The 24462-nt window shown below is 44.7% G+C and overlaps 1 protein-coding gene across 4 annotated transcripts in view; it reads left to right on the top strand.

The window, feature by feature from the left end:
* GLCE (glucuronic acid epimerase) overlaps positions 1-24462 on the top strand; it is a 391006-nt gene that overhangs the window by 215673 nt on the left and 150871 nt on the right. For 2 of the 4 annotated variants that reach the window (XM_078683003.1, XM_078683005.1), the window contains exon 3: positions 6824-6890. The exons of 1 other annotated variant lie outside the window; for it this stretch is intronic. The gene's annotated coding sequence lies outside the window, so the exon portion shown is untranslated. Of the gene's footprint in view, positions 1-6525; positions 6891-24462 lie in introns of those variants that run through there. One more of the 4 variants, XM_078683004.1, reaches the window with a different exon arrangement.

Below are 24462 nucleotides of genomic sequence, written 5' to 3'. Positions count from 1 at the left end.
GGTGCCACTGCACCTGCTGCACAATGGTAGCTATGCCACAGTGGTGCCACTGCACCTCCTGCACAAGGGTAGCTATGCCACACTGGTGCAACTGCACCTGCTGCACAATTGTAGCTATGCCACACTGGTGCCACTGCACCTGCTGCACAATGGTAGCTACGCCACACTGGTGGTACTATACCTGCTGCGCAATAATAGCTAAGTAACACTGATAACACTGCACCTGCTCCACGAATGGTAACTACGCCACACTGGTGCCACTGCACCTGCTGCACAACTGAAGCCACCGTCTCTATAAACACAGATTTAGTCAGTAAAGAAAACAAGATCTGCATGAAAAGAGGAAACGCGAGTAATGTCTTTGGTAGAAGGAGAACACAGAACAAGCACGAACGCGCGCCACTCACTGCAGACTGGTGAACGCACCCCGACCATCTGGATTCCATTACCATGGCCCCTTGACAGCTCCTAATTGAAATTTATGGACTGCAGTGCTCGTAACCGCACACAAAATGCAGGAAATGCCCAACGTGAAATATATATGGCCTATTGCGTTGAGCCTAATACAAACACGGCACCGCGAGGACCATTTACCATGCAGATGGTAAAATAAAGTACTAAAAATCTCGTGCACTGAGGAATTTTTCCTGCACGATTCAGAACCCCTTAACAATACGGCTCGGAGCTCCGCCCTCCTGCTGACGCAGGGGTGACGTAGGCCGAGCCCTAAAAACTTGAATCCTGAACCGTATCTACAATAGTACATTCTTTAGTTCTCTCCAAACTGGATTATGGTACATTCTTAGCTGTCTAACAAAGATTACTAGCCCTAAAATGTGTACTGAATTTAGCAGTGTCCTTTACTAACACAAAAATATCTGCACATCTTGCCAGTCCTGAGCGCTCTTAACCGGCTCCTCATTAACAAACACTGCATACTTAAGGAGGTACCTATAAGGTTGTACACTACCATACCCTATGTTATGTGGCACTACTATTGCAGATCTTAGGGTAAAATAGAAATTGAAAAAGGACTGGTGCTTGCAATTACAAAGCAGAGAAAACAAAACTCTATCCGTTTTCCTGCAGGGCAACTCCCAGGCCTAGTAAAATGTCACTCTAGATCTTGGGAGAGACACTCGCATACTTAATATTCAAAAAAGAAATTAAATGACTCCTATCACAACGCTGATTTCACCACTTAACTCTATTCCACTCCTTAGACCTACAGAGTCTCAACTGTAGCCTTATAAAATCATACATATCTGTACTTTTAGTATAGTCCAGCTCAATATTTGTGTGAGACACTTGCTTTAATTTTGAACGTGGCAAATGTGTTTATATAGAATGTTTGTTTCTCTACTGTTTTAACCCATTCTGTGCCTGACTAGTGATATCTGTACAATGTATTTTCAAAATGTCTCTTCAATTTGATTTTGTATCAAATGATGTATGTTCAAGCAATGGGTTGGTTCTTCGTGCCTCACTCAAATGTAAAGTATCTCTGACGTTGACCTGATGTGGTCTGCACTATAGAAAAACTCGGATCAATAAATAAAGCTTGCAAAGCCTTAGAAAAAAGTTGATGAGGAACAATTCAGTCATAGCTATATAGTCTCAGCTTTCACAAAGGACCTGGGACGCTGCTACTGGGTAAAGGGACGTCATCGCCGCGTGAGGCACAACCTTCATGCTACTACTGCTTGCTTGATAGGCTGCTGCCAGACGGACCAAATGAGCTCCCTCTGAGGCATTAACCATTGCACTATGGCGACGCTGCCCTCACGCTCAAGGTTAGGAAAAATGGCGCTGCGGGCAGGCAACTGTAGATAGGAAGTGAGTTTTGTGAGTCCGATGCTTTTGGGGATTTCGTCCGCTCCGTGGGGTTGGTTGTAAGCGGGTATGGTGTTTAGAACACACTGTCTCAGACTGTTAGCTGCCTGCTTCAGCGTTTTTAGCAGGTTGTCGCCTTTACTGGGTGTATGACTCCTCGGCAGCTGTGTGAAAGTTTTTGGTGGGCTTGGTGAGTGCACGATTGTGGCTCAGTGTTTGTGCACGTAAGAACAGGCTGGCTCGCAGTTGCTGTCTGGCATACTGCGTTTTCCCAGTTGCTGCCTGCTTCCGCATTTTTAGCAGGATGTTGCCTTTGCTGGGTGCATGACTCCTTAGCAGCTTTGTGAACGTTTTTAGTGGGCTTGGTGTGTGCAAGATTGTGGTTCCCTGCTTGTGCACATAAGAACAACTGGATCCCAGTTGCTGCCTGGCATGCTGTGTTTGCCCAGTTGCTGCCTGCTTCCGCGTTTTTAGGTCTCGGCTGGCGTGACTGCGCACATGCGCAGCTCACTCAGCGAGATTTTGTTTTCAGTAGCTTTCAGTAACGGGCTTTAAGCCCCACCCCTTTTCTATTGGCCGGCGTCACCATTTATGCTAAACGGTGGTCAGCCATTGGAAAAGAGGTTTGTCTGACGTAGACTTTCTCTTTGTCAGACGGCCCACTTGGACGGGCTCGTCTGCCTTCCTCCCGTCAGAAAAGGTTTCTTATCTTTATGGGACCATGTGCTTCAAACACATGGCCCCATAAAGACAAGCTCCTCTGCGTGTTTATTTTTGCATCTCGCTTGCACTTTTGGAACCGTGATGCAAAAATAAACCGTGGCTGCCTTGCGATGGCTAGTTGTCTATTCAGCTTCCGGGAGAGGTCAAAGTGCTTACCTTTGGGGTCCTTTTAAATATCTTTACTTCTCCAACAAATTTGTCAGATTACGAATGTTGAATATGTAGTTAATGAAAGACGGGAAGAAACTTGGCATAGTCTGCTTGCACTATAACAGCGGGGAAAGCGCCAGCCGAGTTTTCGAGTCAATGAGCTAGCAAAGCTGTGAAATTATCGAGTCACCGATCTGACTATTTTTCAGGTCCCTTCATCCCTGCCCTAACTCAGATTTCTCGCCCCTGCTCATTCCTTTCTCTCCTCGGCTCACTCTGCCGATCAGCTTTCTTCTCTCCTCCATATTCGCTCCTCGTCTCTCCCTGACTTTCACTCTCTGCCCATTTACTCAACGCGTGTAAGAAACTATCTCTGGCTGCATAGGTCTATGGGCACTGTTTGTTATAGTTGGCATTGGCACTCTAGCAGTGGCACGGCTGTGCGAAAGCCCCCTTTAAACAGTTGCACTGCAAAAGCATTTACATACTCCAAATACTTTTTTCTGAAATATTACAAGTTGACAACTGCCAAGTTAAAATGGTTACACGTAAGCTAGCTGGAAACTTGTCAGCTAAGTGACAGCTTGGGGGTGAAAGGGACACGTCAGCTGAAAAATCAATTATCTTGAAAGTGAAGCACGCTTTGCAAGCTATTTTCAGATATACTATTAGACAAGTTTTTCCGGGCTTTAAAATGGCCAGATTTGGCTCTACAGTGTGACAAAAAAGAGCGAAAGCAATCATATGTAATCCCCTTCCTATTCCCTTCAGTCCTCCAGGTTGACCAACAAACTTCTTCCGCTCTCCCATTATCTGCTGGACATTGTTCCACTCACCAATGCACCCAAAGCCGCCCGCGTCAACTAGGTTTCCCGGTACGGTTTTCCCATTGTATAATCTGCATCTTCCGAAACAGGAATTTGAGATACGTCATTGACATAGAAAGACCTCTTTTCAAAGCCCCCTCCTCTATGTAGTTAAAAGAAACTACCATATCCGAAAGGACCACGTGTCTTTGAAAGAAAGACACTTTAAGACAATATATTGTGTTTTCAGCATATTTTAGGAGCTTTTACTTTCGTAAAAAATCATCATAGTATTAATAAAGCTCTCTCATTTTAAGCAGTGCTTTTATTCCATCGGCAAATAAAATGCTTTTACAGAGAACTGGGTGAAGTAGTTCTACTTAAGCGACAGATTAATGGGATTTAATAAAAAAAAAAAAATTAAGCATCTTTTTATTTAAGGACTGATAATTAGGTGCACCACATAAAATGGCCATCCCAACATGGCTGCAATCTCTCATCGCGACGCTGCAGGCCTGTCAGTTACTGAACATGCTGCTTGTGTGCCATTTATTGTTACTATCCTTTGTATAGGCTCGTGATTGGCCACGACTCCGACACGTGACCGGAACGAGTCGGGCGGGTGCCAAAATTCAAACTGCGGAAGAAAACAGAGTGACAGAAGAAAACAGGGCCAAAGGAGGAGTCACTAAGATAAGGTAGTGGCTGCTTAGGTGGGGTCAGTATCAGTGATGGACACCTTTAGGTAAATCATGGGAGAGCTGTAATTGTAAATACCACGCATAGAAAAGGGGGACTCCGCCTTTGTGTTGACTCTGTATTGGGGGCGGGTTTGTTATGGCTTGTTTTATGTGTTTGTGTGGGCCGCTCCTTTTGGGCTAGAGGGTGGTAGATTCCTTTGACGTGTCACGCGCTGTGCAAGACCCTTTAATCTCCAGAGACATCGCTGCTGCGTGTGCTGAATCTGTGCACGCTTGTTGTTGTACCATCCAATGAAGATAATGGGAAAGTGTGTCGTGGTCAGTGGAGGGCATTGTATTATCCCATTACTACTTTGAAGATGGTGTTCCAGCTTTGCGCTGTCAAATGATGACCTGTCATCAGCTGGCTTTTTAGTTCAAATGGATTATTATGGAGCTGGGCATAGCATAGACATTTCCCCCTGGAAAATTACTCTCCAGTACCCCGTCTGCTATTGAGATTGGGAGGACTTTGTTGTCCATTTATATCACTCTATCACATATGCAGTCGTAGGCAGAATGTCACTCGCAGTTGTGCCGTGCCTCACCGTGGGCTACTTGTCGGGTTCCACCCTGGATCGTTCTAAACGGCCTTTGGGTCCACCTAGGCCTGTGCGTGCTTTGAGATGTTTACAGTGTTGTAGGCGCCGCTTTGGGGACTACAGGCTGGAGGCCCGTCTTTGATGCCCTAGCATCCAGGGGGCCACGGTCACCCAGAGCAAGCTCCTTTCTTCCTTCCGGTTTAGTAGCTGTCACTTGGGTTCCTCTTACTCGTCCGAGAGGAAGATCTATGTTTATCATCGAAACGGGACCGTAGAATCCCTTTTATTTTAGTACTGACCCGAAACTATGCTGATGCCAGAAGTGAAAGAATGGGGATCGAGATGACGGTTCTAATATTTAGCACCCTTCTACCTCAGAGAAATGGCCTTATTAAGGAAGAACATAAACCTTATCCTACATTAAGTCGCCTACCTAGAGAAAGAAATACGTGCAGCACATCGTCGAACCGGGTTTAATGCAACTTTTTGAACTATGATTTTGTTGCAAGTTATCTAAAATAAACATATTGGATTGCTGAAATAGATTATATTTGTAACACTGCATCACGTCACAAATGTTGGTATTGTATAAAACAAGCGCGGCGCGGTCCCGAAAGTAAAAGAGGATCTCTTGTCTTTATGGGGCCATGTGCTTTGAACACATGGCCTCGAAAAGATAAGAAACCTTTTACTTCAGAAGGAAAGCAGGTGAGCCTGTCCAAGTGGGCCTAATATAGGCCATCCACAACACCGAAACATTTAGTTAGTAGTGCCCCTACCCAGTTTGGAGCACACAAGAGAACAAGCATTAAAATGCAATAGGTCTCGCCTTTCATAAATTAAAGCCATTTGCTTTGCTATACAAAACCATTAGCCAGACATGCCAACCCTCCCGATTCAGGCGTGAGACTACCGATTTGAAGGCTAGTCTCCCGCCTCCCGATTCGTACAAGCAAAAACCCGATTCGTCTGGGGTTTCAGCTGACAGGGCTTGGTATTGTGTAAAGTGCTAATTCTTCCAACAAAGAGTGGCGAGGCAGGGGCTCTCGAAGGGGTGAAAAACAAACAAAGCGTCATTAACTTGGGAATCATCTTTCAAAAACCTGCGAAGTACTGTTTCAGCCCGGGCTGCAACAGGGGGTGGGGTGTGCATGCACTACCAACAATCTGCCAGGCCAGTGCCCAACACTTACATCGCCCTCTCTCTACCTGCCATTATGCTCCATGGTTCCGAAAGGTAAGAAAAAACGTGCATTTACGTTTCAAATGTCCGATCCTGCAGCAGCACACTTCCAAAGCCCATACATGCCAGTAACCCGGTTCAAAGCCACATTCTCCAGATTAATTTTTTTAAATCTCCCACTTTGCTCTCCTGAAATGTTGGCATGTATGCCATTAGCAAAGCATGGCTTTAACTTAATTAAAGGCGAGACCTATTGCATTTTCAATGCTTGTTAGCAGGATGTCGCCTTTGCTGTGTGCATGACTCCTCGGCTGCTGTGTGAAAGTTTTTGGTGGGGTTGGTGACGTGTGCAGGATTGTGGCTCCGTGTTTATGTACGTAAGAACAGGCTGGCTCCCAGTTGCTGCTGCCTGGCGTGCTGCCTGCTTTGACCAGTGCAGCCTGCTTTGCTTCGTGATTCGCCCACACGTCTGTTTGCAGGTGACGTGTCTGCAACAGGAGTGCTTGTTCCTCCTCTGCCAAGTGAGCAGCGTGGAAGCGTGTGGCTTTAAGACCCAGAGGCTGAGGCGGGCGTTGGTGTTTGCTGGCGCGCGGGGCGCTCTTCTTGTCAGCGCGAGGAACGCTCAGCTGATTGCCTTCCGTACAATCCGTCGCAGACTCTGGAGAGCTCGCATCTAGCATTCGTCCGTTTTAGATTACACTACAAGGATTTCAAGATTCCTGAATAGTGCATGAAAACCTCCTCTTAGAAAGCACTGCCGCGTTCTCTAATCCTGCTTGTGAAACCTTGAGCGGAATATTTCGGTGTCTCACCAAATGAAGCCTTTGAATTTCCGTTCATTTCCAGGGTGCACCGGACGAGGTGTTCGCAGCTGCCGGCCACTAGGTACCAGCAAGCCTCCAGCCTGAATCGGGTAAGAATGCATAATCTTTACATGTATATTCTGAGCGGCTAGTTATTGTTTTACTGTTCGCTGAGGCTCATTTTATGCGTGCCCCTTCTTTCGGTACACGCAGAGCTTGGCATTCACCTCATCTCCTCTCCTCTCACTTCCTGACTCCCTCCATCTCGCAGACTCCCGGTGCGGAAACTCGCTTGGACTCTGCTAACCAGATATCTCCGGATAGCAAGTCTAAACGATATTTCCAAGAGTTGGGAGAGGGCTCCTGCCCTCCTCACATCATCCGAACTTGCTAAGCACTTTGAAGCGTCCTTAACGTTGGGCAAAGCTCTTCACAGGTCACCAATATAAAATAATAATTGATTCTAGGGAGTATTTCTGAAGTCTGTCCTGCCACGTTTAACATCACTACAAAGTTTTGACCCTCTTTCTAAAAAAAAAAAAAAGTGTCTGCTTGTGGTTCATAAAAAATATAAAAGGATTTGCTGATACCTAGGTTCACACAATTTGGAAAAATGGGAAAGCGATGATTAGAACGGTGGTCTTTTGATGCGATTATTGACAACACACTCAGTTGACCCATCTGTGCTTTACGCTGTAGGCCATACACTGTTCACATGTACCTTTAATCAACTGAATATTCACTTAGTCATAGAAAAATGCTACATGACACCTTTATGAAACAAGAAATCATTATTTGAAAGTGCAAAATGCCATAGGTGTTCTAGTGCTGGTAGAATCACTACAGACAGCATGCAAAACAATATAGTGTCTTCAGTATCCCCAAAAATGTGTTTCCTTATCACACACAAGAGTTTTACCTTTGTACAACAGAACATTTCGCTACATTGAGAAGTATTAAAAGTGATAGTTTTCAAGCATGATCGTACAAACATTCCTGCCGCCACCATGATTGCAATGGGGTTCCTGAAGTAAGAGACAAGTCAGTGCCATCTTACCTTATGGGTATCCTGGATTCCTGCTCTAGATGGAGCAACATCGTGTTAAATCAAACACAAGAGGTTTTTGTGCAACATTATAGTGTATTAAACAAGCCCTAGAGGTTTTTGTCCAACGCACATTCTGATCTTGCATATTTGAAAGGGCTCGCATATGTGACAAGAAAGAATAAGGATGCTTTGGGAAATAAATAGTTCCCTAGAATCTCGCACTCTTATCCTGCCCAGAAGCCAGGATTGAGAACAGGGTCTCTTGTCGTACACTGGGCAATTCAGCCTCAAGCTGTATATTTTTTTTCCTTTTTAACATGAAAGGTTAATGCCTTATTTTTATTTTTATTCTTGGCACTAGAAGGGAAAGCGCAGCTCGTTTTGGGCTTGATGTTACAAAAGGACTAGTAGCTGAGTCACGGCTCACCTCAAGTTATAAGTATTCCACTTTTTTTTTATTTTGCTATGCACAAAAAAACCTCTGGTGATAAAAGTGCTAATTCAGTTTATTAACTTTTTTTGTGTAATCTGCATTGCACATTCATTTTATGGCTCTTGGAACAGTACTGTACTCTGTAAGTTTATTTTCTTTCACATAATTTCATGGTAAACAGACAAGTATTTTCTCTTCAAACATCATCTCTACTCGCCCAAACAAATAGCTACTGGCTGCCATGTTTCCCTAAGTCATTGACTTAAAAAAAAATGGACACTTCATGTCTTCTGCAATGTGTTTGGTGTCTGTTGCAGTGTATGTTTGTCTGAAGAGTCCTTTATTAGAACGTTTCCCGCCTGTGAGAGTCCTCTCTCTCTTTTCATCATATTCTTATGTTTTCTGTGTAATGATAAAAAGAGCAACACCACAAAAATGGTTAAATGATGCTAGGAATGCTCTTATGCGTGGGAATAATGGAATGTGTTCTGTGTGTCACAGCACCCTTTTACACGTAATCTGCATTCTTTTGCGACTCTTCTATATCCCTAACTTTCTACTCGCAGGAGTAAAAGGGGATTGCTTAAAGCAGAATCTAAACTCCTGGAAGCTGTGTCCTGCTTTACGCAGCATATAAATTCACTACTATAAGTGTAGATCTGAAACATGAAGTTCAATTGCCTGGAATGTGTAGTGCCTGATCAAGAAGCTGGCCCAGTAACCATCTTGCGAAGAGAGATTGTTGTGCTATGAGTCTAGCCAATTACAAATCCTGTCAGAAGAGTTACTGTACGCTATTTTAAAGCTGGCCCAGTAGCTTGTGTAGGGATTGCCATATTCTTTTGAGAAACTTTCCCAGTACCGATTGTAAGGACAACGATCTGTACCATTTCAAGTTATTCCCCCCCTAATTCCAATGTCTGGAGCCACCCAAACAGCAACTTAACTGCTCTTCAGTGGCAGCCTTGACATCTACTGGGCAACGTAGATACCCAAAAAGGACCCCTCTGCTCTTTACTGTAGAGTGCAAACGCTTTGACCCATTTCCTTTGCAATCGTGCTTGTTGGTGCAGTCTTTTGGTTTTTGGCGGTGAGGCCTCCTTGCTCCCTGAGTAAAGCCCAGTCTCCTACTTTTCTCCCTAGCAGGACTAGAGGCTAATTTACCCCTCCCGTAAGAGAAATTCAGCTCCATTTCCCATTATATTTGCAAGATGGAGGATGGCTGGTTATTATAAAACCGGATCAACCAAATCCCCACTTCTTTCCACCGAAAAACTGTCTAGTTGGGTTATACTAGGTTCCCTTCCTGGGCAGCATCTTTGTGGCTGTAGCTTTAATGGTTTGCTGTTTGATGGGAGTATGCCAGGCCCCTACCCCATCACCAAACCCTCCTCTTTCCAGGTTGTTTGGTTTGTTGCCCTAGAATCCACATCTACTCAAAGAAGTGGAAATATAGCGCAAACATTTGTCCAATTAGGTGCCTGGTACCCAAAACTTACATCCTGTTTCATGTGGTTGGCAGTAGATTTCTACTCCACTTCCAACAGCTATGGATATGAGCCTTCATCCCCCTCTAGCAAACTTTAAAACTTAAGTTCAGTAGTGCCTTCTTGAATATTTGTTCTTTAATATCTATCTCCTCTAGGGCGAGACAAAGCCTGGCCTCTGCTCAAGGACCTGCCGCCCTGGTAGGACTCCAGCAAAGCCAATACAAAGTGTCTAAAAGCCCTCCAGACCCCTCACCGGAGACATAGAAGAACTAAACTGAGTGTTTGGATAGGTTCATGTGAGCTACCCAAAAGAGTGGTGATTGCATGTTGAGCACACCTCACTCCACCACTATTTGCTTCTCATGATAATAACCACCCCATGCCTCACTTCCTAGTTCTGAACTAGCTTCCATCACGTGCGGCATGAGCATAGATCCAACACCAGCCTCTGACTCGAACACCAGAAGAAAATTTTCCAAGCCACGTTTGATCGTGACATTCATCTGCATAGGTCCAGCACCCTGTTAGTCCCTGGGGCACTTGGCGATCAATCTGTGGAATCCCTTTCTGCGATCTTCGTCCTCTAGGCTCCATCAAGTGACTTGATTTTGCTGTTATTCCTCAGTGTAGGATTCCCTCTTTCAGCTAGAAATCTTTCTAGTGATACAGGTCACATTCACAATACAACAAGTGATCCACCTGTTTTCCCGAATCATTGACTTAGCTATCACACTTTCACGTCCCATGGAGGACACTTAAACACTGAGATAGGCTAGGTTACATTTTACCAGTCTCTTAGAAACCACTGGTGAATGTTTGTTGTATTGAGATATTTTAACGTAACTTGGGATTCTTTTACTATGGCTAGCTGAGAGATGGTCTTTTACACTCTGTGGGCTACTAAACTTGTCTGGTGGCTAGACCGTAACCCCTATCAGCTATTGGAACTAGAATTTCTTCACTGAGACTAATAAATTACAATATATTGGTCCTGGTATTCTGGGTACCACCTGAGACACCGAATAAGGTCATCGCAATCAGTAGAAATAAGGATACTGGACCTTGTATTAACACTTAAACTTTGATTGACCCTGAAACTTTTACTGTGGTCTTGGGCTTATTTTGCTAAATAAAGGAGTCCTGCTTTGAGGCAGAATTTGAAGGGTGTCCTTCGATGTCTCTTCCTGGCACTAATCTGTGGGTAGTCCCACTAAGGGCCCACGCGTTACTTCGTAGACTTAAATGTTACTATATTTTAGCACAGTGGACAGTTTTGGGTCGATCTATGGTACCAATTCCTTAGGATAAATTAATTCTCCATTTTCTATGAGAGTATTCTGTTTAAAAAACACCTGTTACTTTTTAATTGTTTTTAAGGGTTGTATCCGACTTGTCTTTCACGCACTCTCTCATGAGCTCGGCTATGGCTTAACTTGACACTTGGTAAAAGGAAGGCAGTATTGCCCAAGGCCAAACCTTCCATCACAGAAGTAGTGCTCAGCATCCTGGTCAGGTTGGCATGCACATTCTTTCGATACTTCTGGTTGGTCTCTATACCTCCAACGATTTAGAAAAAAAATGCCCAACATTCTTCCTCTCTAGAGGACAGCATATGCCCACAAAGCTGGCCATGTAGTCCTCTTGATTTAAGAGATTGCCACTTGCTACTAAGTTAAATACCAATGCTTCTTACATCTGGGTTTTGACTACAGTTGTCGAACAGAACTATTGCTTACAGTATACAGAGTAGGCTTTTGTTCCACCCCCTTCAACCATTGACTTTCTTAGAACAACCTCTTTAAGCCATTAGCTTGGGACCATGTCAGTCAGGTCTTGGCTCAGACAAGCAGTTGTCTGTTTGGGTGTATTCTTGCATTTCAAGTCAAGTCAATACAAGCTTTATTCGATTAATTAAAATCATAAAAGCAATTCCATCACAATTCATATGTTAAAGGTTCATATAAAACAATTTGGTTTAAAAAGCATTTAAGAGAACAATTTCATATATTTACATAGACTAGTGCAATTCATCTGTACAACTAATGGTTAATAATTATGATCCCATATCATGGAGCATTTGTCTTCAGTTTTTTAGACTTAATACGCATAGCAGCAACCAAAAAACTTGCGACCCCAAATATTACTCTGATGCTACTCAGGAGCTGTAGATAACTGAGAGCGGGACGGACTTGTATGAACCCTGCTTCTCTCAAAATAGGTAATAAAAATTGTTTTCTACATTCCTCATAATGGCCACAAAACATAATAAAGTGCATCAGTGTCTGTTCAGAGAAATTATCACAGCTACAGGGAATAGATGGAACTGACTTTCCCCATATTGGATAATTCCCCAAGGAATATTGGATGATATTAAGTCTAAATCTCACAAGGAGATTACGGTGGAAGGGCCGAGTCACAATAATCAGGTAGGGTTCCAATTTCGGGGTAGTCTGAAGTATGTAATTAGCTCTTACTCCCGGTTTTTGGAGCTCTACTTCCTCCCGTTCCATCTCCCTGCGTCCCAAGAAATTATTCTTAATCCATGATACATCACCTCTCTTGATGGTGCTCGGGGCGAAATATAGTTCAGGCCTGCCCAGTTTACAGAACATATTTTTAATGTAGGCCAACCAAGGGATTTTGTTGGTTTTATCCAGTGCCAAACAGTCAATGAGAATGGAATGGTTTAGACTGATTTCTGGATTCAGCCAGGTCTTGGCCCAACAGATCAGAGGTGCAAGCTGTAATTGGTCACTGATGAAGCCAAGGCCCTACTCTGAGTGGACTGAGAGTACTGGGGTTGATTGGGGAACTACAAGCAAGGATCTAAGGAACTTATTTTCCACCACCTGATGTTTGTCTTGTGGTAGGTAGCCCCATAGGGAAGCACCATACCTAGCTATTGAAAGGCTTTTCGACTTGTAAACTGTCAGCAGTGCTTCTACTGGGCGCGATCCTAAACGTTTTGAAAAACTCAGTAGAGCAGAATTTGATCTGGTGACAGCTAGGCCTTTAGCCTTTAATTGTGGCCTCCATGTGCCCCTTTCATCGAACAAAACACCCAGGTAGGTAAAAACCGGGACCTTGGTGATTTCTTCGCCACTGCATAGAAACTTTTTTGCCTTTATACTTTTTAGATGTTTCCCTGCGATCATAACATGCGATTTTTTTTGTTATTGGTCTGTAGATCCAGGGATGACCTAAATACCCCAAAATCGTCCAAGAGCTTCTGTAGCCCCACCCCAGTACGGGCCAGCAAAACCGCGTCGTCCGCGTAGAGGAGTACCGGAACTGTGTACTCCCCCCACGCGGGGGACGTCGGATGTGGACCCCTTCAGGGTTGATTCGAGGGAATTTATATATAAGGTAAATAAGAGGGGTGCCAAAATGCACCCCTGCCTAACTCCTCGTTTTGATCTAAAAAAGCTAGTAGTTCCACCCTCTCTATTGGTTCTAATAGAGGCACGCAGATCATGATGCAGTGCCGCTAGGTAATTCACCAAAGGCGGGTCTATCCCTATATTAATTAAGATCGCCCAGAGTTAAGACCGATTAACCAAGTCGAAAGCCGACGATAAATCCATGAAGGCCATGTATAGATGACCCTCTTTAGCCAAGGTGTATTTGCTGATTAGCATATGGAGGTTTGGGCATTGGTCTAGAGTGCCCCTTTTGGCCCTAAACCCGTATTGTAATTCAGAAAGGACCCTCCTCTCTTCCAGGTGTTCACCGAGTCTCTGCAGAATGACTCTGCCCAAGATTTTGACAGCAGAGTCAATCAGAGAGATCGGCCTGTAACAGGCAGGGTCATCTCTTGAGCCTTTTTTAAAGACGGGTATTATAGAGGATGTAGCCCAGGACAAGGGGAACCCCGAAGTAATTGTGGAGTTGAATACATTTGTAAGTGTCTTAGTCCAAAACTCCAAGGGGGTCCTATAAAGGTCTGCGGGCACACCATCTGGGCCCGGAGCCTTATTTTTTGTCATCTCTACAATGGCCCTTTGTACCTCCACTTCCTTGAAACATAAAGGAGGGGCTGCTCCATTTTCTGTGGGGTTCACCGTTAAAATATAATCCTCTGCACTATTATATATTTTACTAAAGTGTGTCACCCATGTCTCATCAGGGATCACGGAGTCCAACACCGTGTTATCTGTATCAGAGAAATAGGGATGGTTAATTACAGCCCAGAATTTAGAGCTATCTCTAAGTACATCAATCGACAGGAGGTTATCCCATGCCTCCTTTTTTATGCATTTTTTACGGTTGGCCGTGGCTAATTTGTAGTTTTTCCTAAGTACGCCCACCAGCTCCCGATTTCTTGGATTTTGTTTTAAAGCATGAATAAGTTCTTTATGGGCTTTTGAGCACGTCTCGTCAAACCACCTTGGTTGGACAAGACCATCCCCCTTCCTATTACGTTTTAGGTGAAGTTTAACTTGAGCACAAATAATGGTGAAAGAGTTTAAAACCACTTTCCCATCTGCCTGATTGTCTAGGCATATTAACATGTCTTCTTTTACTTTGTTCTCTCATTCCTGCATAAAAGTGTCTGGGACCACCTTGGCCCAGTTCAGCCTCCTCCCCTGGTCTTTAGGAATAAGTTTGTCGGAATTACATTCCTCAATATCCATTTGATTGTCTGCGTCCTCCCCCTTGTGTAGGGACAGAATCAGGGGGTGTGGTCGCTGAAAACTGAGGTTGCGACCTCAATGGAGGAACACCCCTGGAGTATGCCGGGGGAGACGAAAATATAATAGATTACAGTCTCCGCCTCTCTACCTACAAAGGTCGGGGCCCTTTCCTCCCCCCCCCCGCTTCCCTCCACTTCATATAAATTAATGTTTGCAAGGAGTTCTTCCAACAACTCACCCTGTGGCGAGTGTTCGAAGTGGGTAGAGGTTGAACCGGGTGGGCCTATTTTTAATTTGGCCAGACAGTCCCAGGCACAGGGGTGTATATTAAAATCTCCCATTAGGATTGTATCAAATATAGCATTTTGTGTAGACTTGTAATGTTCTAAAAAAAATAAAAAAAAAAGAGGCCAGTGTATTCAGGTGTATATATTGTGTACCCTTCTCTGGCGCATTATAAAAATTCAAAAATAGAATCTTTGGATATTTAGGACGATTCCATTCTAATCCTTGCAAATTAGCTGAAAGAATTCCCAAATCGGTAAATGAGCCTGGGAGTCTAAGTGAGGTTAAGATACATAGACCACCTTTGGGTCTCCCTCCCCGGCCGGAAGTAGCCTTAACTTGGAAGCTACAGTAACCATCTAAGTAAAAGAGATCGCTTGTGACCCAGGTCTCTTGTAGGGCTATGATCTCATGTTGTCTCACGTAGTGTAATCATCTATCATCTTTTACTTTCTTACCCAACCCAGCCACGTTCCAGCTAATTATTTTGAGCAAGGAAGGGGATTGTGGTTGGATAACCTGGGCAATACTAGGCATGTTAACATTATCAGTGGGTAGTTGTCAATCGTTTATGTCTAGGCTAGATAGAACAGAAAATCTATTTGCTAATGTTATGTCTGAATTAACTCCTGTACCACTCATGACCGTTGAGCCTATTTTTACTGCCCTCAGGGATGCCTGTTGTGATTGATACGAGTAGCTTTTGGTATAATTAGCATTTAGGGTGGAACCAAGAGTCAGAGGAGCTGTATGCCGACCTGCTATGGGTTGCGGGAAGGGAGGTAGATAAAAATAACCCAGAGGGAGTGGCCTAATGCCTTGACCATTAAGCTCAGAGCCATCCCACAGAAAAGTGTCTCCAATGTTTGCTCTGTTGAAATTTACAACCACACAATCTCCTGGAATGGTCTTTTTCTGTTTCCCCACCCATTCAACCCTTCTAGCCGCGATGATGCTCGTAGCAATATCAGTGCTCCCACTACTGAACTGTGAGCACCATCTTTTAGTTCTGTCTAGAAGGTCATTCTCTTTTTCCACGGCGCCATTTTTGAAGGATGGAATTCCGGAGAGAACCACCACTAGAGGGGGAGCTTGTGGGGCAAGGTGTAATGTGGGTAATTTTGGGGTGCAGGAATCAGGGGTGTGTCGATCTTTGGCTAGGGGCCTTGCATGCATAACCTCGTTAGGTAAGGGATGGCGTTGAACCCCCGGGATGGAATCTGACCTCTTTGCTTGTTTTTTTAGGCTTCCTAAATTGGTCTGCGAGTCCTCATCCGAGGGGGTCTCTATGTCTATATCCTGACTAGACACCCTAGCTTGGTTTAAACATAAGGTATTGCCATCAGTGGGACCTATCAGGTGGGTCCTTAGGTCCTTCAGGAAATTGTCAATGTTTTCACATTTCTTGGCGAGATTTGCGACACAGAGGTTCAGGGAGTCCACAATGTCCTTACCAATGTTCACAAGTACAGGCTCCAAATGGGATTCAATTAGTTCCTCCATCAGCTCCGCAACATTTATTGGAAGCCCATGGTTCGATGTATTACCCACACCCCCTTTGATCTGGGTCCGGGGTTTGTTCCTTTTGGTATCTTTCTTAGTCCTTTTTGTGTTTTCATCGCATGTCCCGGTCACCCTCGAGCTTGCTGTTTGGGAAGTGTCATCAGAGACTGGGTTATCCTGGGCACCCTGGAGCGGATTGACTACAGTGATGTCTGGCTCTAGGGGGATGGAGGGTGCAATACCTGGAGACATTTCTGCGTTCAGAGTGGGCGCAACGTCTGTGAGTAAATCAAGTCCAAATTCCTTCTCTACATTTGCGGTTTGGTCGTTTAAAGCCCCTACGGCAGAAGTTAAATAGGAAATGATCGACTCCGATTTTAGAGGCACCTTGGCCCTCTTACCTTCCCCTTCTCTGGAGTTTAGTTTTCGCTTCCCCATCTTGGAGCCAAGGGGGGTGGCCCGACCCGACCACTGCTGACCCCTGATGGCCACAGATGGCCCGCCCTCTGCGCGGGCTCCGCCCGGCGCCGCCCGCGCGCGTCCGCGACGCGGAGGAAGCAGCTGCTGTTTAAGCGCCTCCGGGCGTGCTCCAACCGGAAGTGGGCGTTTCTAGCCCCTGAGAATGCTGGGAGCTGTAGTCTTCCCCCACAGCGGCCGTGCGATGTGTTCTTGCATTTAGTTTTGTGTGCTTGCATTGAATTGCACGAGGGACTACAATAAAAGTATAGCCCGTTTTGTCTGCTCCCGTTGGCTCCCTCCTAAGTTCTTGCTCCAGTGTGCTCATGCTGCCTGTCTTAACATATTATATTCAGACCTTTGGGCTAATGGTTGTTCGTTATTACAAGCAGAGATAAAAACATACATCACTCATGACATTACATCCATTTTAAAATCCGATTTCAATATATAATACAAAGTGTCTACATAAAAATTCAAACTATGATCAGTTAACACATTCAGGTCCGTCCATCTGCTTAAAGAGCGGTTACAAATGGCACAATACCTATACTATGGGAGAGGTTAGCGTAGGCCATTGAAAAGTTGACCCAGTACTCGGTCTTCATGGAGTGATACTATGAGTGACTTGAATCCACGCACAGGTCAGCATCCCACTCCTTGGCTGGGTCGTGTTTGGACTTTTGATTGTCTCCTTGTGTATTACATTAAATTGAATGCCTCAGTCTCTCAGCAGAACTGCGAAAAGTTTGATTTTTTTTTTTTTTTTTTTTAGAAAACCTTTATTGTACGTAAAGCAGTTACAATCACGGGCAAGCAAATCAATAAAGCCATAAGCATGCAACATTCCCTCTTCCAATTGCCCTATTGTAGCTCATGATAGTGACCGTACCATAACGATACCAGGATGAAAGAGGTTTCTTTTTAAAAGTTTCTAGAGATTACAGGATCAATGCCAAGCGATCGTTTCAGGACCTACAGCTGACCATCAGAATGTGTAACGGCAATCAGCATAACAATTAAAGTGGGAGTGAAGGGCGAAGTAAACAATACAAAGTAGCCATCATTACAATCACTATACGTGATAAACCAATGCCCCACCCCACAAAAAACTGAGTACACTACAGGAACCCTGTGAAACGATAACGCAGAAAAGAATAAAGAAAAAGGGCCATAGAACCAAGGAGGAAACAAGAAAATAGAAAGAACCCCCCCCGCCAACCCCCCACCCTGCACCCCTGCAGAAGGCCATGGCCTACCCCCCCCAGCAGTGTGCCCGTCGCCCTAAATGGAAACCCGAAATTTAGTAAGACAAAAGAGAAAGAAAGTGGAGGAGGAGAGAGAATTATTATACTGGCCCCCAACCACCCACCCATCCGATCCCAGCCCTTCAAATCGGCACCCGGGCGACCATCATTTCAATCAACAGAAGGCATGTCCCACATAGTCACCAGGAAATCAAACTCCAGCAATCCAGGACACGACCTCAACCCTGTCCCGTGCGATCTAATGCACCAACGGAGTCCAACTGCAGTCGACCCATTCCCATAACGAATATTGCGAGGGAATGGAGCCTCAAATCTAGCTCATTTAGTAAGTATTGGGGTTGAACCCATATAGTCAGTGGGACCTGGGTATTTATTCGGTATAGGAAAAAGGGGTCCCAGACAAAACACAACAAATTCCACAATTCAAGGTATAATACGTGGGATTATTTCACAAAAGGTCGAGTCAAGGTGCAAAGTGTTTTAATTTTCACAGCACCTGTGCTAAACATTCATTAGCTCATTACTCATAACATGAATAAACACATATTAAACACAATTTCAATAAGCCCAAAGAAGGGGAGAGGGAGAGGGAAGTGCAAGGGGGAAAAAATTAACATTTCTTGCTAGTTAGACATCACTGTTTCAAAAAACATATTTACAATTACGTGTGACCATTTTTTGAAAATCACAAGAAAGAATACACGGATCCCCAAGCGTGGGGTCTACACCAGTGTGTAAGAAAACATCATGTTTTGTTTTGTTTTTGTGTCTTTTTGATACAGAATCTCCTATTTGGCTGTATACATTAAACCATTCCGTGGGAGTTCAAAACAGTAGAGAAGTCTACGTTTCGACCCTAGATTGTAGGACAGTGTATCCTTACTAGGCGGGTCTTCGTCAGGACGTGAGGGAAGGGAAGGAGTGTAGGGCTGTTCCTAAAGGTGAAAATAGAAAAGACTTTAAAAAAGGTCTCCGAAGGGAGTCCCTATATGATACATCAAAAGCGACAAAATTAAAGACAAAATAATTCCTCAGAGAGTTCGTGGTTGACAAGGAGGTATGAAAAACGTGTTACCTGCTCAGGAGTCATATAAATTCCTGTTAACACATAGTTCTGGCCAAAGCCGGGCGGAGTGGTGGATCGTTAAAAAATCAGCGGTATCTGGGGGCCAAATAATGAAGAAAAGGGGACCATCATTGAATGTGCTAATCACCCACGGTTGTCTGAAAACATTACAAATATTAGAAGAACACTAGGCCGTTAGTCCTACCTCTAAAGCGTTGCTGTGTAGGATCAAGGTGCGTGTATCAATACAATGAAGTTAGGTCCATACAAATCATGGTTCAGCAGTGGATCTGTGAGGTATGGAGGAGCCAAATTAGTATACACGTCTTAAGAAAATTTATATCCATTGCTCAGTTGCCTGTCCCACAGGCGTCTAAGCACAAAAGGCAATTAGGACACTTAATTAACAACTCACCCGCGATAACATGGTAAAGCTGAAATGCGAGTCAGCGTCTATTCTGTTCAGGGTCCAATTTTAAGTCTAAGGGCCAAACAAAATTGGGAGTGGCATTCAGTAAATATGCGCCAGAATATGGACGTTTGTACATCAAAATATATATTAGCCTGAAATCGTATTAGCCTGAAATCGTACCTCCGAATTAGAGGGAACCTTGCAGCAAATAATCAATTGCGGTCGGAGGATAATTCTTAAAGGGCGGCAGTGTGCTCGAGTCAAAGGTCCACCATTAAATCTGTGGAATTAAGATGAGCGGACTTAGTAAAGGCGTTTCACTAACACGTGGGCTTAAAGGCGCTGCAAAAATCGGGACAGACAGATAGCGCAACTGGACTCACCCGAAGTGTTTGTCTCCATGCGCGCGTGTATGCAGCAGCGTCTCATCTCAGGCAGGGAGAATCAGGAAGTGCTGCCTAGGATACGGAGGCCAATTTGTAACCTCGCATGCGGCGAGACTGGTGTTACCGGGGTAACCCAGGACGCCGGTCACCGACACGGCGAGCGTCCATGGAGTTAGAGGGGAACTAAGGGCTTGACGGAGACTTTCGTGGTGGATGTAATTAAAATGACGTTGGCAACCTTTCATGGGTTATAAATTATAACGCCCCAGGGCTGTATTTCATGGGAGATGATGATAAACTTAACATTAAAAAGGAAGTTAAGTAAAATAAAGAAAATGAAAAAAAATTACAATTAATTAAACTTAATTAAGCTGAGCGGACCTGCCCTTAACATGGTAGTCTAAGCGCAGCATTAAAGCTCTCAAACGGTAAATACCACAATATTCACACAGATCATGGCCATTTAAGAACTCCTCTCGCAGAAACCGTTAACAAACCAGATATTTACAAGCGTGTTTCATTCTGGACATAGTGCTGTGCGGACCTACCTAACAAGGTGGTCAAAGCACAGCTACTCCATAAAATGATAGGGTCAACAGGGCAACTGCGATTTGATGTGTGATTTCTCTATCGACTAGTGTGTCAATAATATTTTGTGCCCTGTTGACCCTATCATTTTACGCTTGTAAATATCTGGTTTGTTAACGGTTTCTGCGAGAGGAGTTCTTAAATGGCCATGATCTGTGTGAATATTGTGGTATTTACCGTTTGAGAGCTTTAATGCTGCGCTTAGACTACCATGTTAAGGGCAGGTCCGCTCAGCTTAATTAAGTTTAATTAATTGTAATTTTTTTTTTTTTTTCATTTTCTTTATTTTACTTAACTTCCTTTTTAATGTTAAGTTTATCATCATCTCCCATGAAATACAGCCCTGGGGCGTTATAATTTATAACCCATGAAAGGTTGCCAACGTCATTTTAATTACATCCACCACGAAAGTCTCCGTCAAGCCCTTAGTTCCCCTCTAACTCCATGGACGCTCGCCGTGTCGGTGACCGGCGTCCTGGGTTACCCCGGTAACACCAGTCTCGCCGCATGCGAGGTTACAAATTGGCCTCCGTATCCTAGGCAGCACTTCCTGATTCTCCCTGCCTGAGATGAGACGCTGCTGCATACACGCGCGCATGGAGACAAACACTTCGGGTGAGTCCAGTTGCGCTATCTGTCTGTCCCGATTTTTGCAGCGCCTTTAAACCCACGTGTTAGTGAAACGCCTTTACTAAGTCCGCTCATCTTAATTCCACAGATTTAATGGTGGACCTTTGACTCGAGCACACTGCCGCCCTTTAAGAATTATCCTCCGACCGCAATTGATTATTTGCTGCAAGGTTCCCTCTAATTCGGAGGTACGATTTCAGGCTAATACGATTTCAGGCTAATATATATTTTGATGTACAAACGTCCATATTCTGGCGCATATTTACTGAATGCCACTCCCAATTTTGTTTGGCCCTTAGACTTAAAATTGGACCCTGAACAGAATAGACGCTGACTCGCATTTCAGCTTTACCATGTTATCGCGGGTGAGTTGTTAATTAAGTGTCCTAATTGCCTTTTGTGCTTAGACGCCTGTGGGACAGGCAACTGAGCAATGGATATAAATTTTCTTAAGACGTGTATACTAATTTGGCTCCTCCATACCTCACAGATCCACTGCTGAACCATGATTTGTATGGACCTAACTTCATTGTATTGATACACGCACCTTGATCCTACACAGCAACGCTTTAGAGGTAGGACTAACGGCCTAGTGTTCTTCTAATATTTGTAATGTTTTCAGACAACCATGGGTGATTAGCACATTCAATGATGGTCCCCTTTTCTTCATTATTTGGCCCCCAGATACCGCTGATTTTTTAACGATCCACCACTCCGCCCGGCTTTGGCCAGAACTGTGTTAACAGGAATTTATATGACTCCTGAGCAGGTAACACGTTTTTCATACCTCCTTGTCAACCACGAACTCTCTGAGGAATTATTTTGTCTTTAATTTTGTCGCTTTTGATGTATCATATAGGGACTCCCTTCGGAGACCTTTTTTAAAGTCTTTTCTATTTTCACCTTTAGGAACAGCCCTACACTCCTTCCCTTCCCTCACGTCCTGACGAAGACCCGCCTAGTAAGGATACACTGTCCTACAATCTAGGGTCGAAACGTAGACTTCTCTACTGTTTTGAACTCCCACGGAATGGTTTAATGTATACAGCCAAATAGGAGATTCTGTATCAAAAAGACACAAAAACAAAACAAAACATGATGTTGTTTTCTTACACACTGGTGTAGACCCCACGCTTGGGGATCCGTGTATTCTTTCTTGTGATTTTCAAAAAATGGTCACACGTAATTGTAAATATGTTTTTTGAAACAGTGATGTCTAACTAGCAAGAAATGTTAATTTTTTCCCCCTTGCACTTCCCTCTCCCTCTCCCCTTCTTTGGGCTTATTGAAATTGTGTTTAATATGTGTTTATTCATGTTATGAGTAATGAGCTAATGAATGTTTAGCACAGGTGCTGTGAAAATTAAAACACTTTGCACCTTGACTCGACCTTTTGTGAAATAATCCCACGTATTATACCTTGAATTGTGGAATTTGTTGTGTTTTGTCTGGGACCCCTTTTTCAAATCTAGCTCAGACTGCAGTCCACACACAATGAGGCGACATATCTGAACACAAACACAGTCATCAGCATGGCAGTCCAACAATCCCAATACCGCTCCGAAGCGTATCTTCCAGTTCACATGCACAATATCCGGGAGGGAGAGGAGAAACAAAATGTCCGACAGTATCTGAGCCAGCACTAGGGTCTTCGGGAGCATAGCGTAGAACGATACTGCCACCTCTGGATCCAGTGTTAGTCCTACCGAGCAGTCCGAACATCCGGAAGCCTGCGCACCAGTTACCACACGAACCGGGACCTCCGATATTGCAATGTTCACAGAGGCAACCATCGCGCTCCTCCCGGGTACAGAACCAGGCAGGTCATCGTGAGCCTGAAGACTGTCTGGAATCGAAAGTCTCAAGGTAGACACCATGGCATCCAATTTATTCCCCAATGCTTGGGCGCCACGTTCCAGGGTTGAGTGTAGGGCACTAAGAGCCGCTAGAAGGTCACGACACGTTAATCCAACTCCATGTGCCAACACTTCCACGCTCCTCATTTCCATGCACTCCCCTCCTTGCTGCAAGCCAGCACTTCGGGTGTTACACTCCACATTATCGATTTGGTCAGCAAGCCGCTCCACTAATGTGTGGGACCGAGCCTCAAACAAAGGCATATCAGGCTCCATAGTACTGCAGCAATTCTGTAAGGGCAGTATCAATAAATGCCCAATTGGCAGCATCCGATGCGAGCCATCCGTGAAAGGGAGCAGTTCATGCGAAAATTCGGGAGCAGCCCGCCAAAAGCGGGCCGGGCGGCCAACAGCGTCCGATCGGCTCACTTGCAATTAGGCACATAATTACACACTCCCTCGAAGTTACTACGCCGGGCATACTCCGATCCGCACCGCTAGTTGTTCTAGCTGTCCTCGGCAAGAAGCAAGCCGATCATCTCATTGCTCCAGCTGACCGACTCCTCCCCCGCAAGGGTGACCGCTGTTGTTCACTCAGTTCCCGGCCCCGTCTATAACGCACAGTCCCGGTTCCAACGCCATTGCAGGCCGCAAGATGCGAATGGATGTTTCTCCGGGTGTATGGCTGGGAGAGACCTCGGGATCACGCGACCTGTGACCGGGCGTCCTAACCGACGCGGGAGTGTGAAATAGGTCCAGGATCAATTACAGGATATCCACGCGGGAGGAGAAGGGCCGCGGAGCCGAGGTCTTAGGCAGCCATCACAGTCGCTGTCTTGGCTCCTCCTCCGAAAAGTTTGAATTTTATAAATGATTTTCGAATTACTGCCCACTGAAACAGAGGGCTGCATAGTTAAAGTACCTGGGTACACCTACAATCTGATAGACTTGCAGACGAGACTAATTATATCAAAAATGTATAATATTTATTCATAGCTTGATCTGTGTACATAAACAAAGTATGGTCAATGCAATAGCACCACCTAGCAATGCTGGCGGCTGTGTGCCCAGTTACCAAGAGACCCACTGGGGCACAGCTCTCCTTTTCCAAGTTGCCAATCCCGATTGATGGATATTCTCTCTCCTGAACGTGGTGATAGTTAAATTCTGATGGTCTGTTACCTCGGCTCTCTCTTAGGTGTCATTGGGTGGAGGATGATTGCAAGTAAAAAACATCTTGATATTTAACAGTTTCTGTCCGGTGGATCAGAGCTGTGGTATCTTCATTTATTGTCCTCCCAGAATGACAAAGCGCTATATAAATATCCTGCATTATATCAGAATCCCCATCATCTCTGGATCGAGCTGGCAGTCTCCGCCAGGCCCTTAGAGCTGGTGGCATTAGATAGGCGAAATGTCTGGCTAGGGCTTTTGTTGGAAAGTGACCCTGGTCTCTTCCAGGCACCCAAAGGGCACAAGTGAAGGCTGCTCAGCTTCTAAGTTCAAACCGATCAGCCTGCAGCGTTGCTCTCCATCCTGGGAGAGGAAAGGAAGATGGCCGAATCACGTGCTGCCGAAGTGCTATTTAATGAAAACAGCAGGCCTCTCATTGTGCCATTCCACACTG

Source organism: Lissotriton helveticus, chromosome 3_1 (genome assembly GCF_964261635.1).
Source record: "Lissotriton helveticus chromosome 3_1, aLisHel1.1, whole genome shotgun sequence".
Classification (NCBI taxonomy): domain Eukaryota; kingdom Metazoa; phylum Chordata; class Amphibia; order Caudata; family Salamandridae; genus Lissotriton; species Lissotriton helveticus.
Note: the sequence above shows the minus strand (reverse complement) of the source record. Positions and strands in the feature narration are given on the sequence as shown.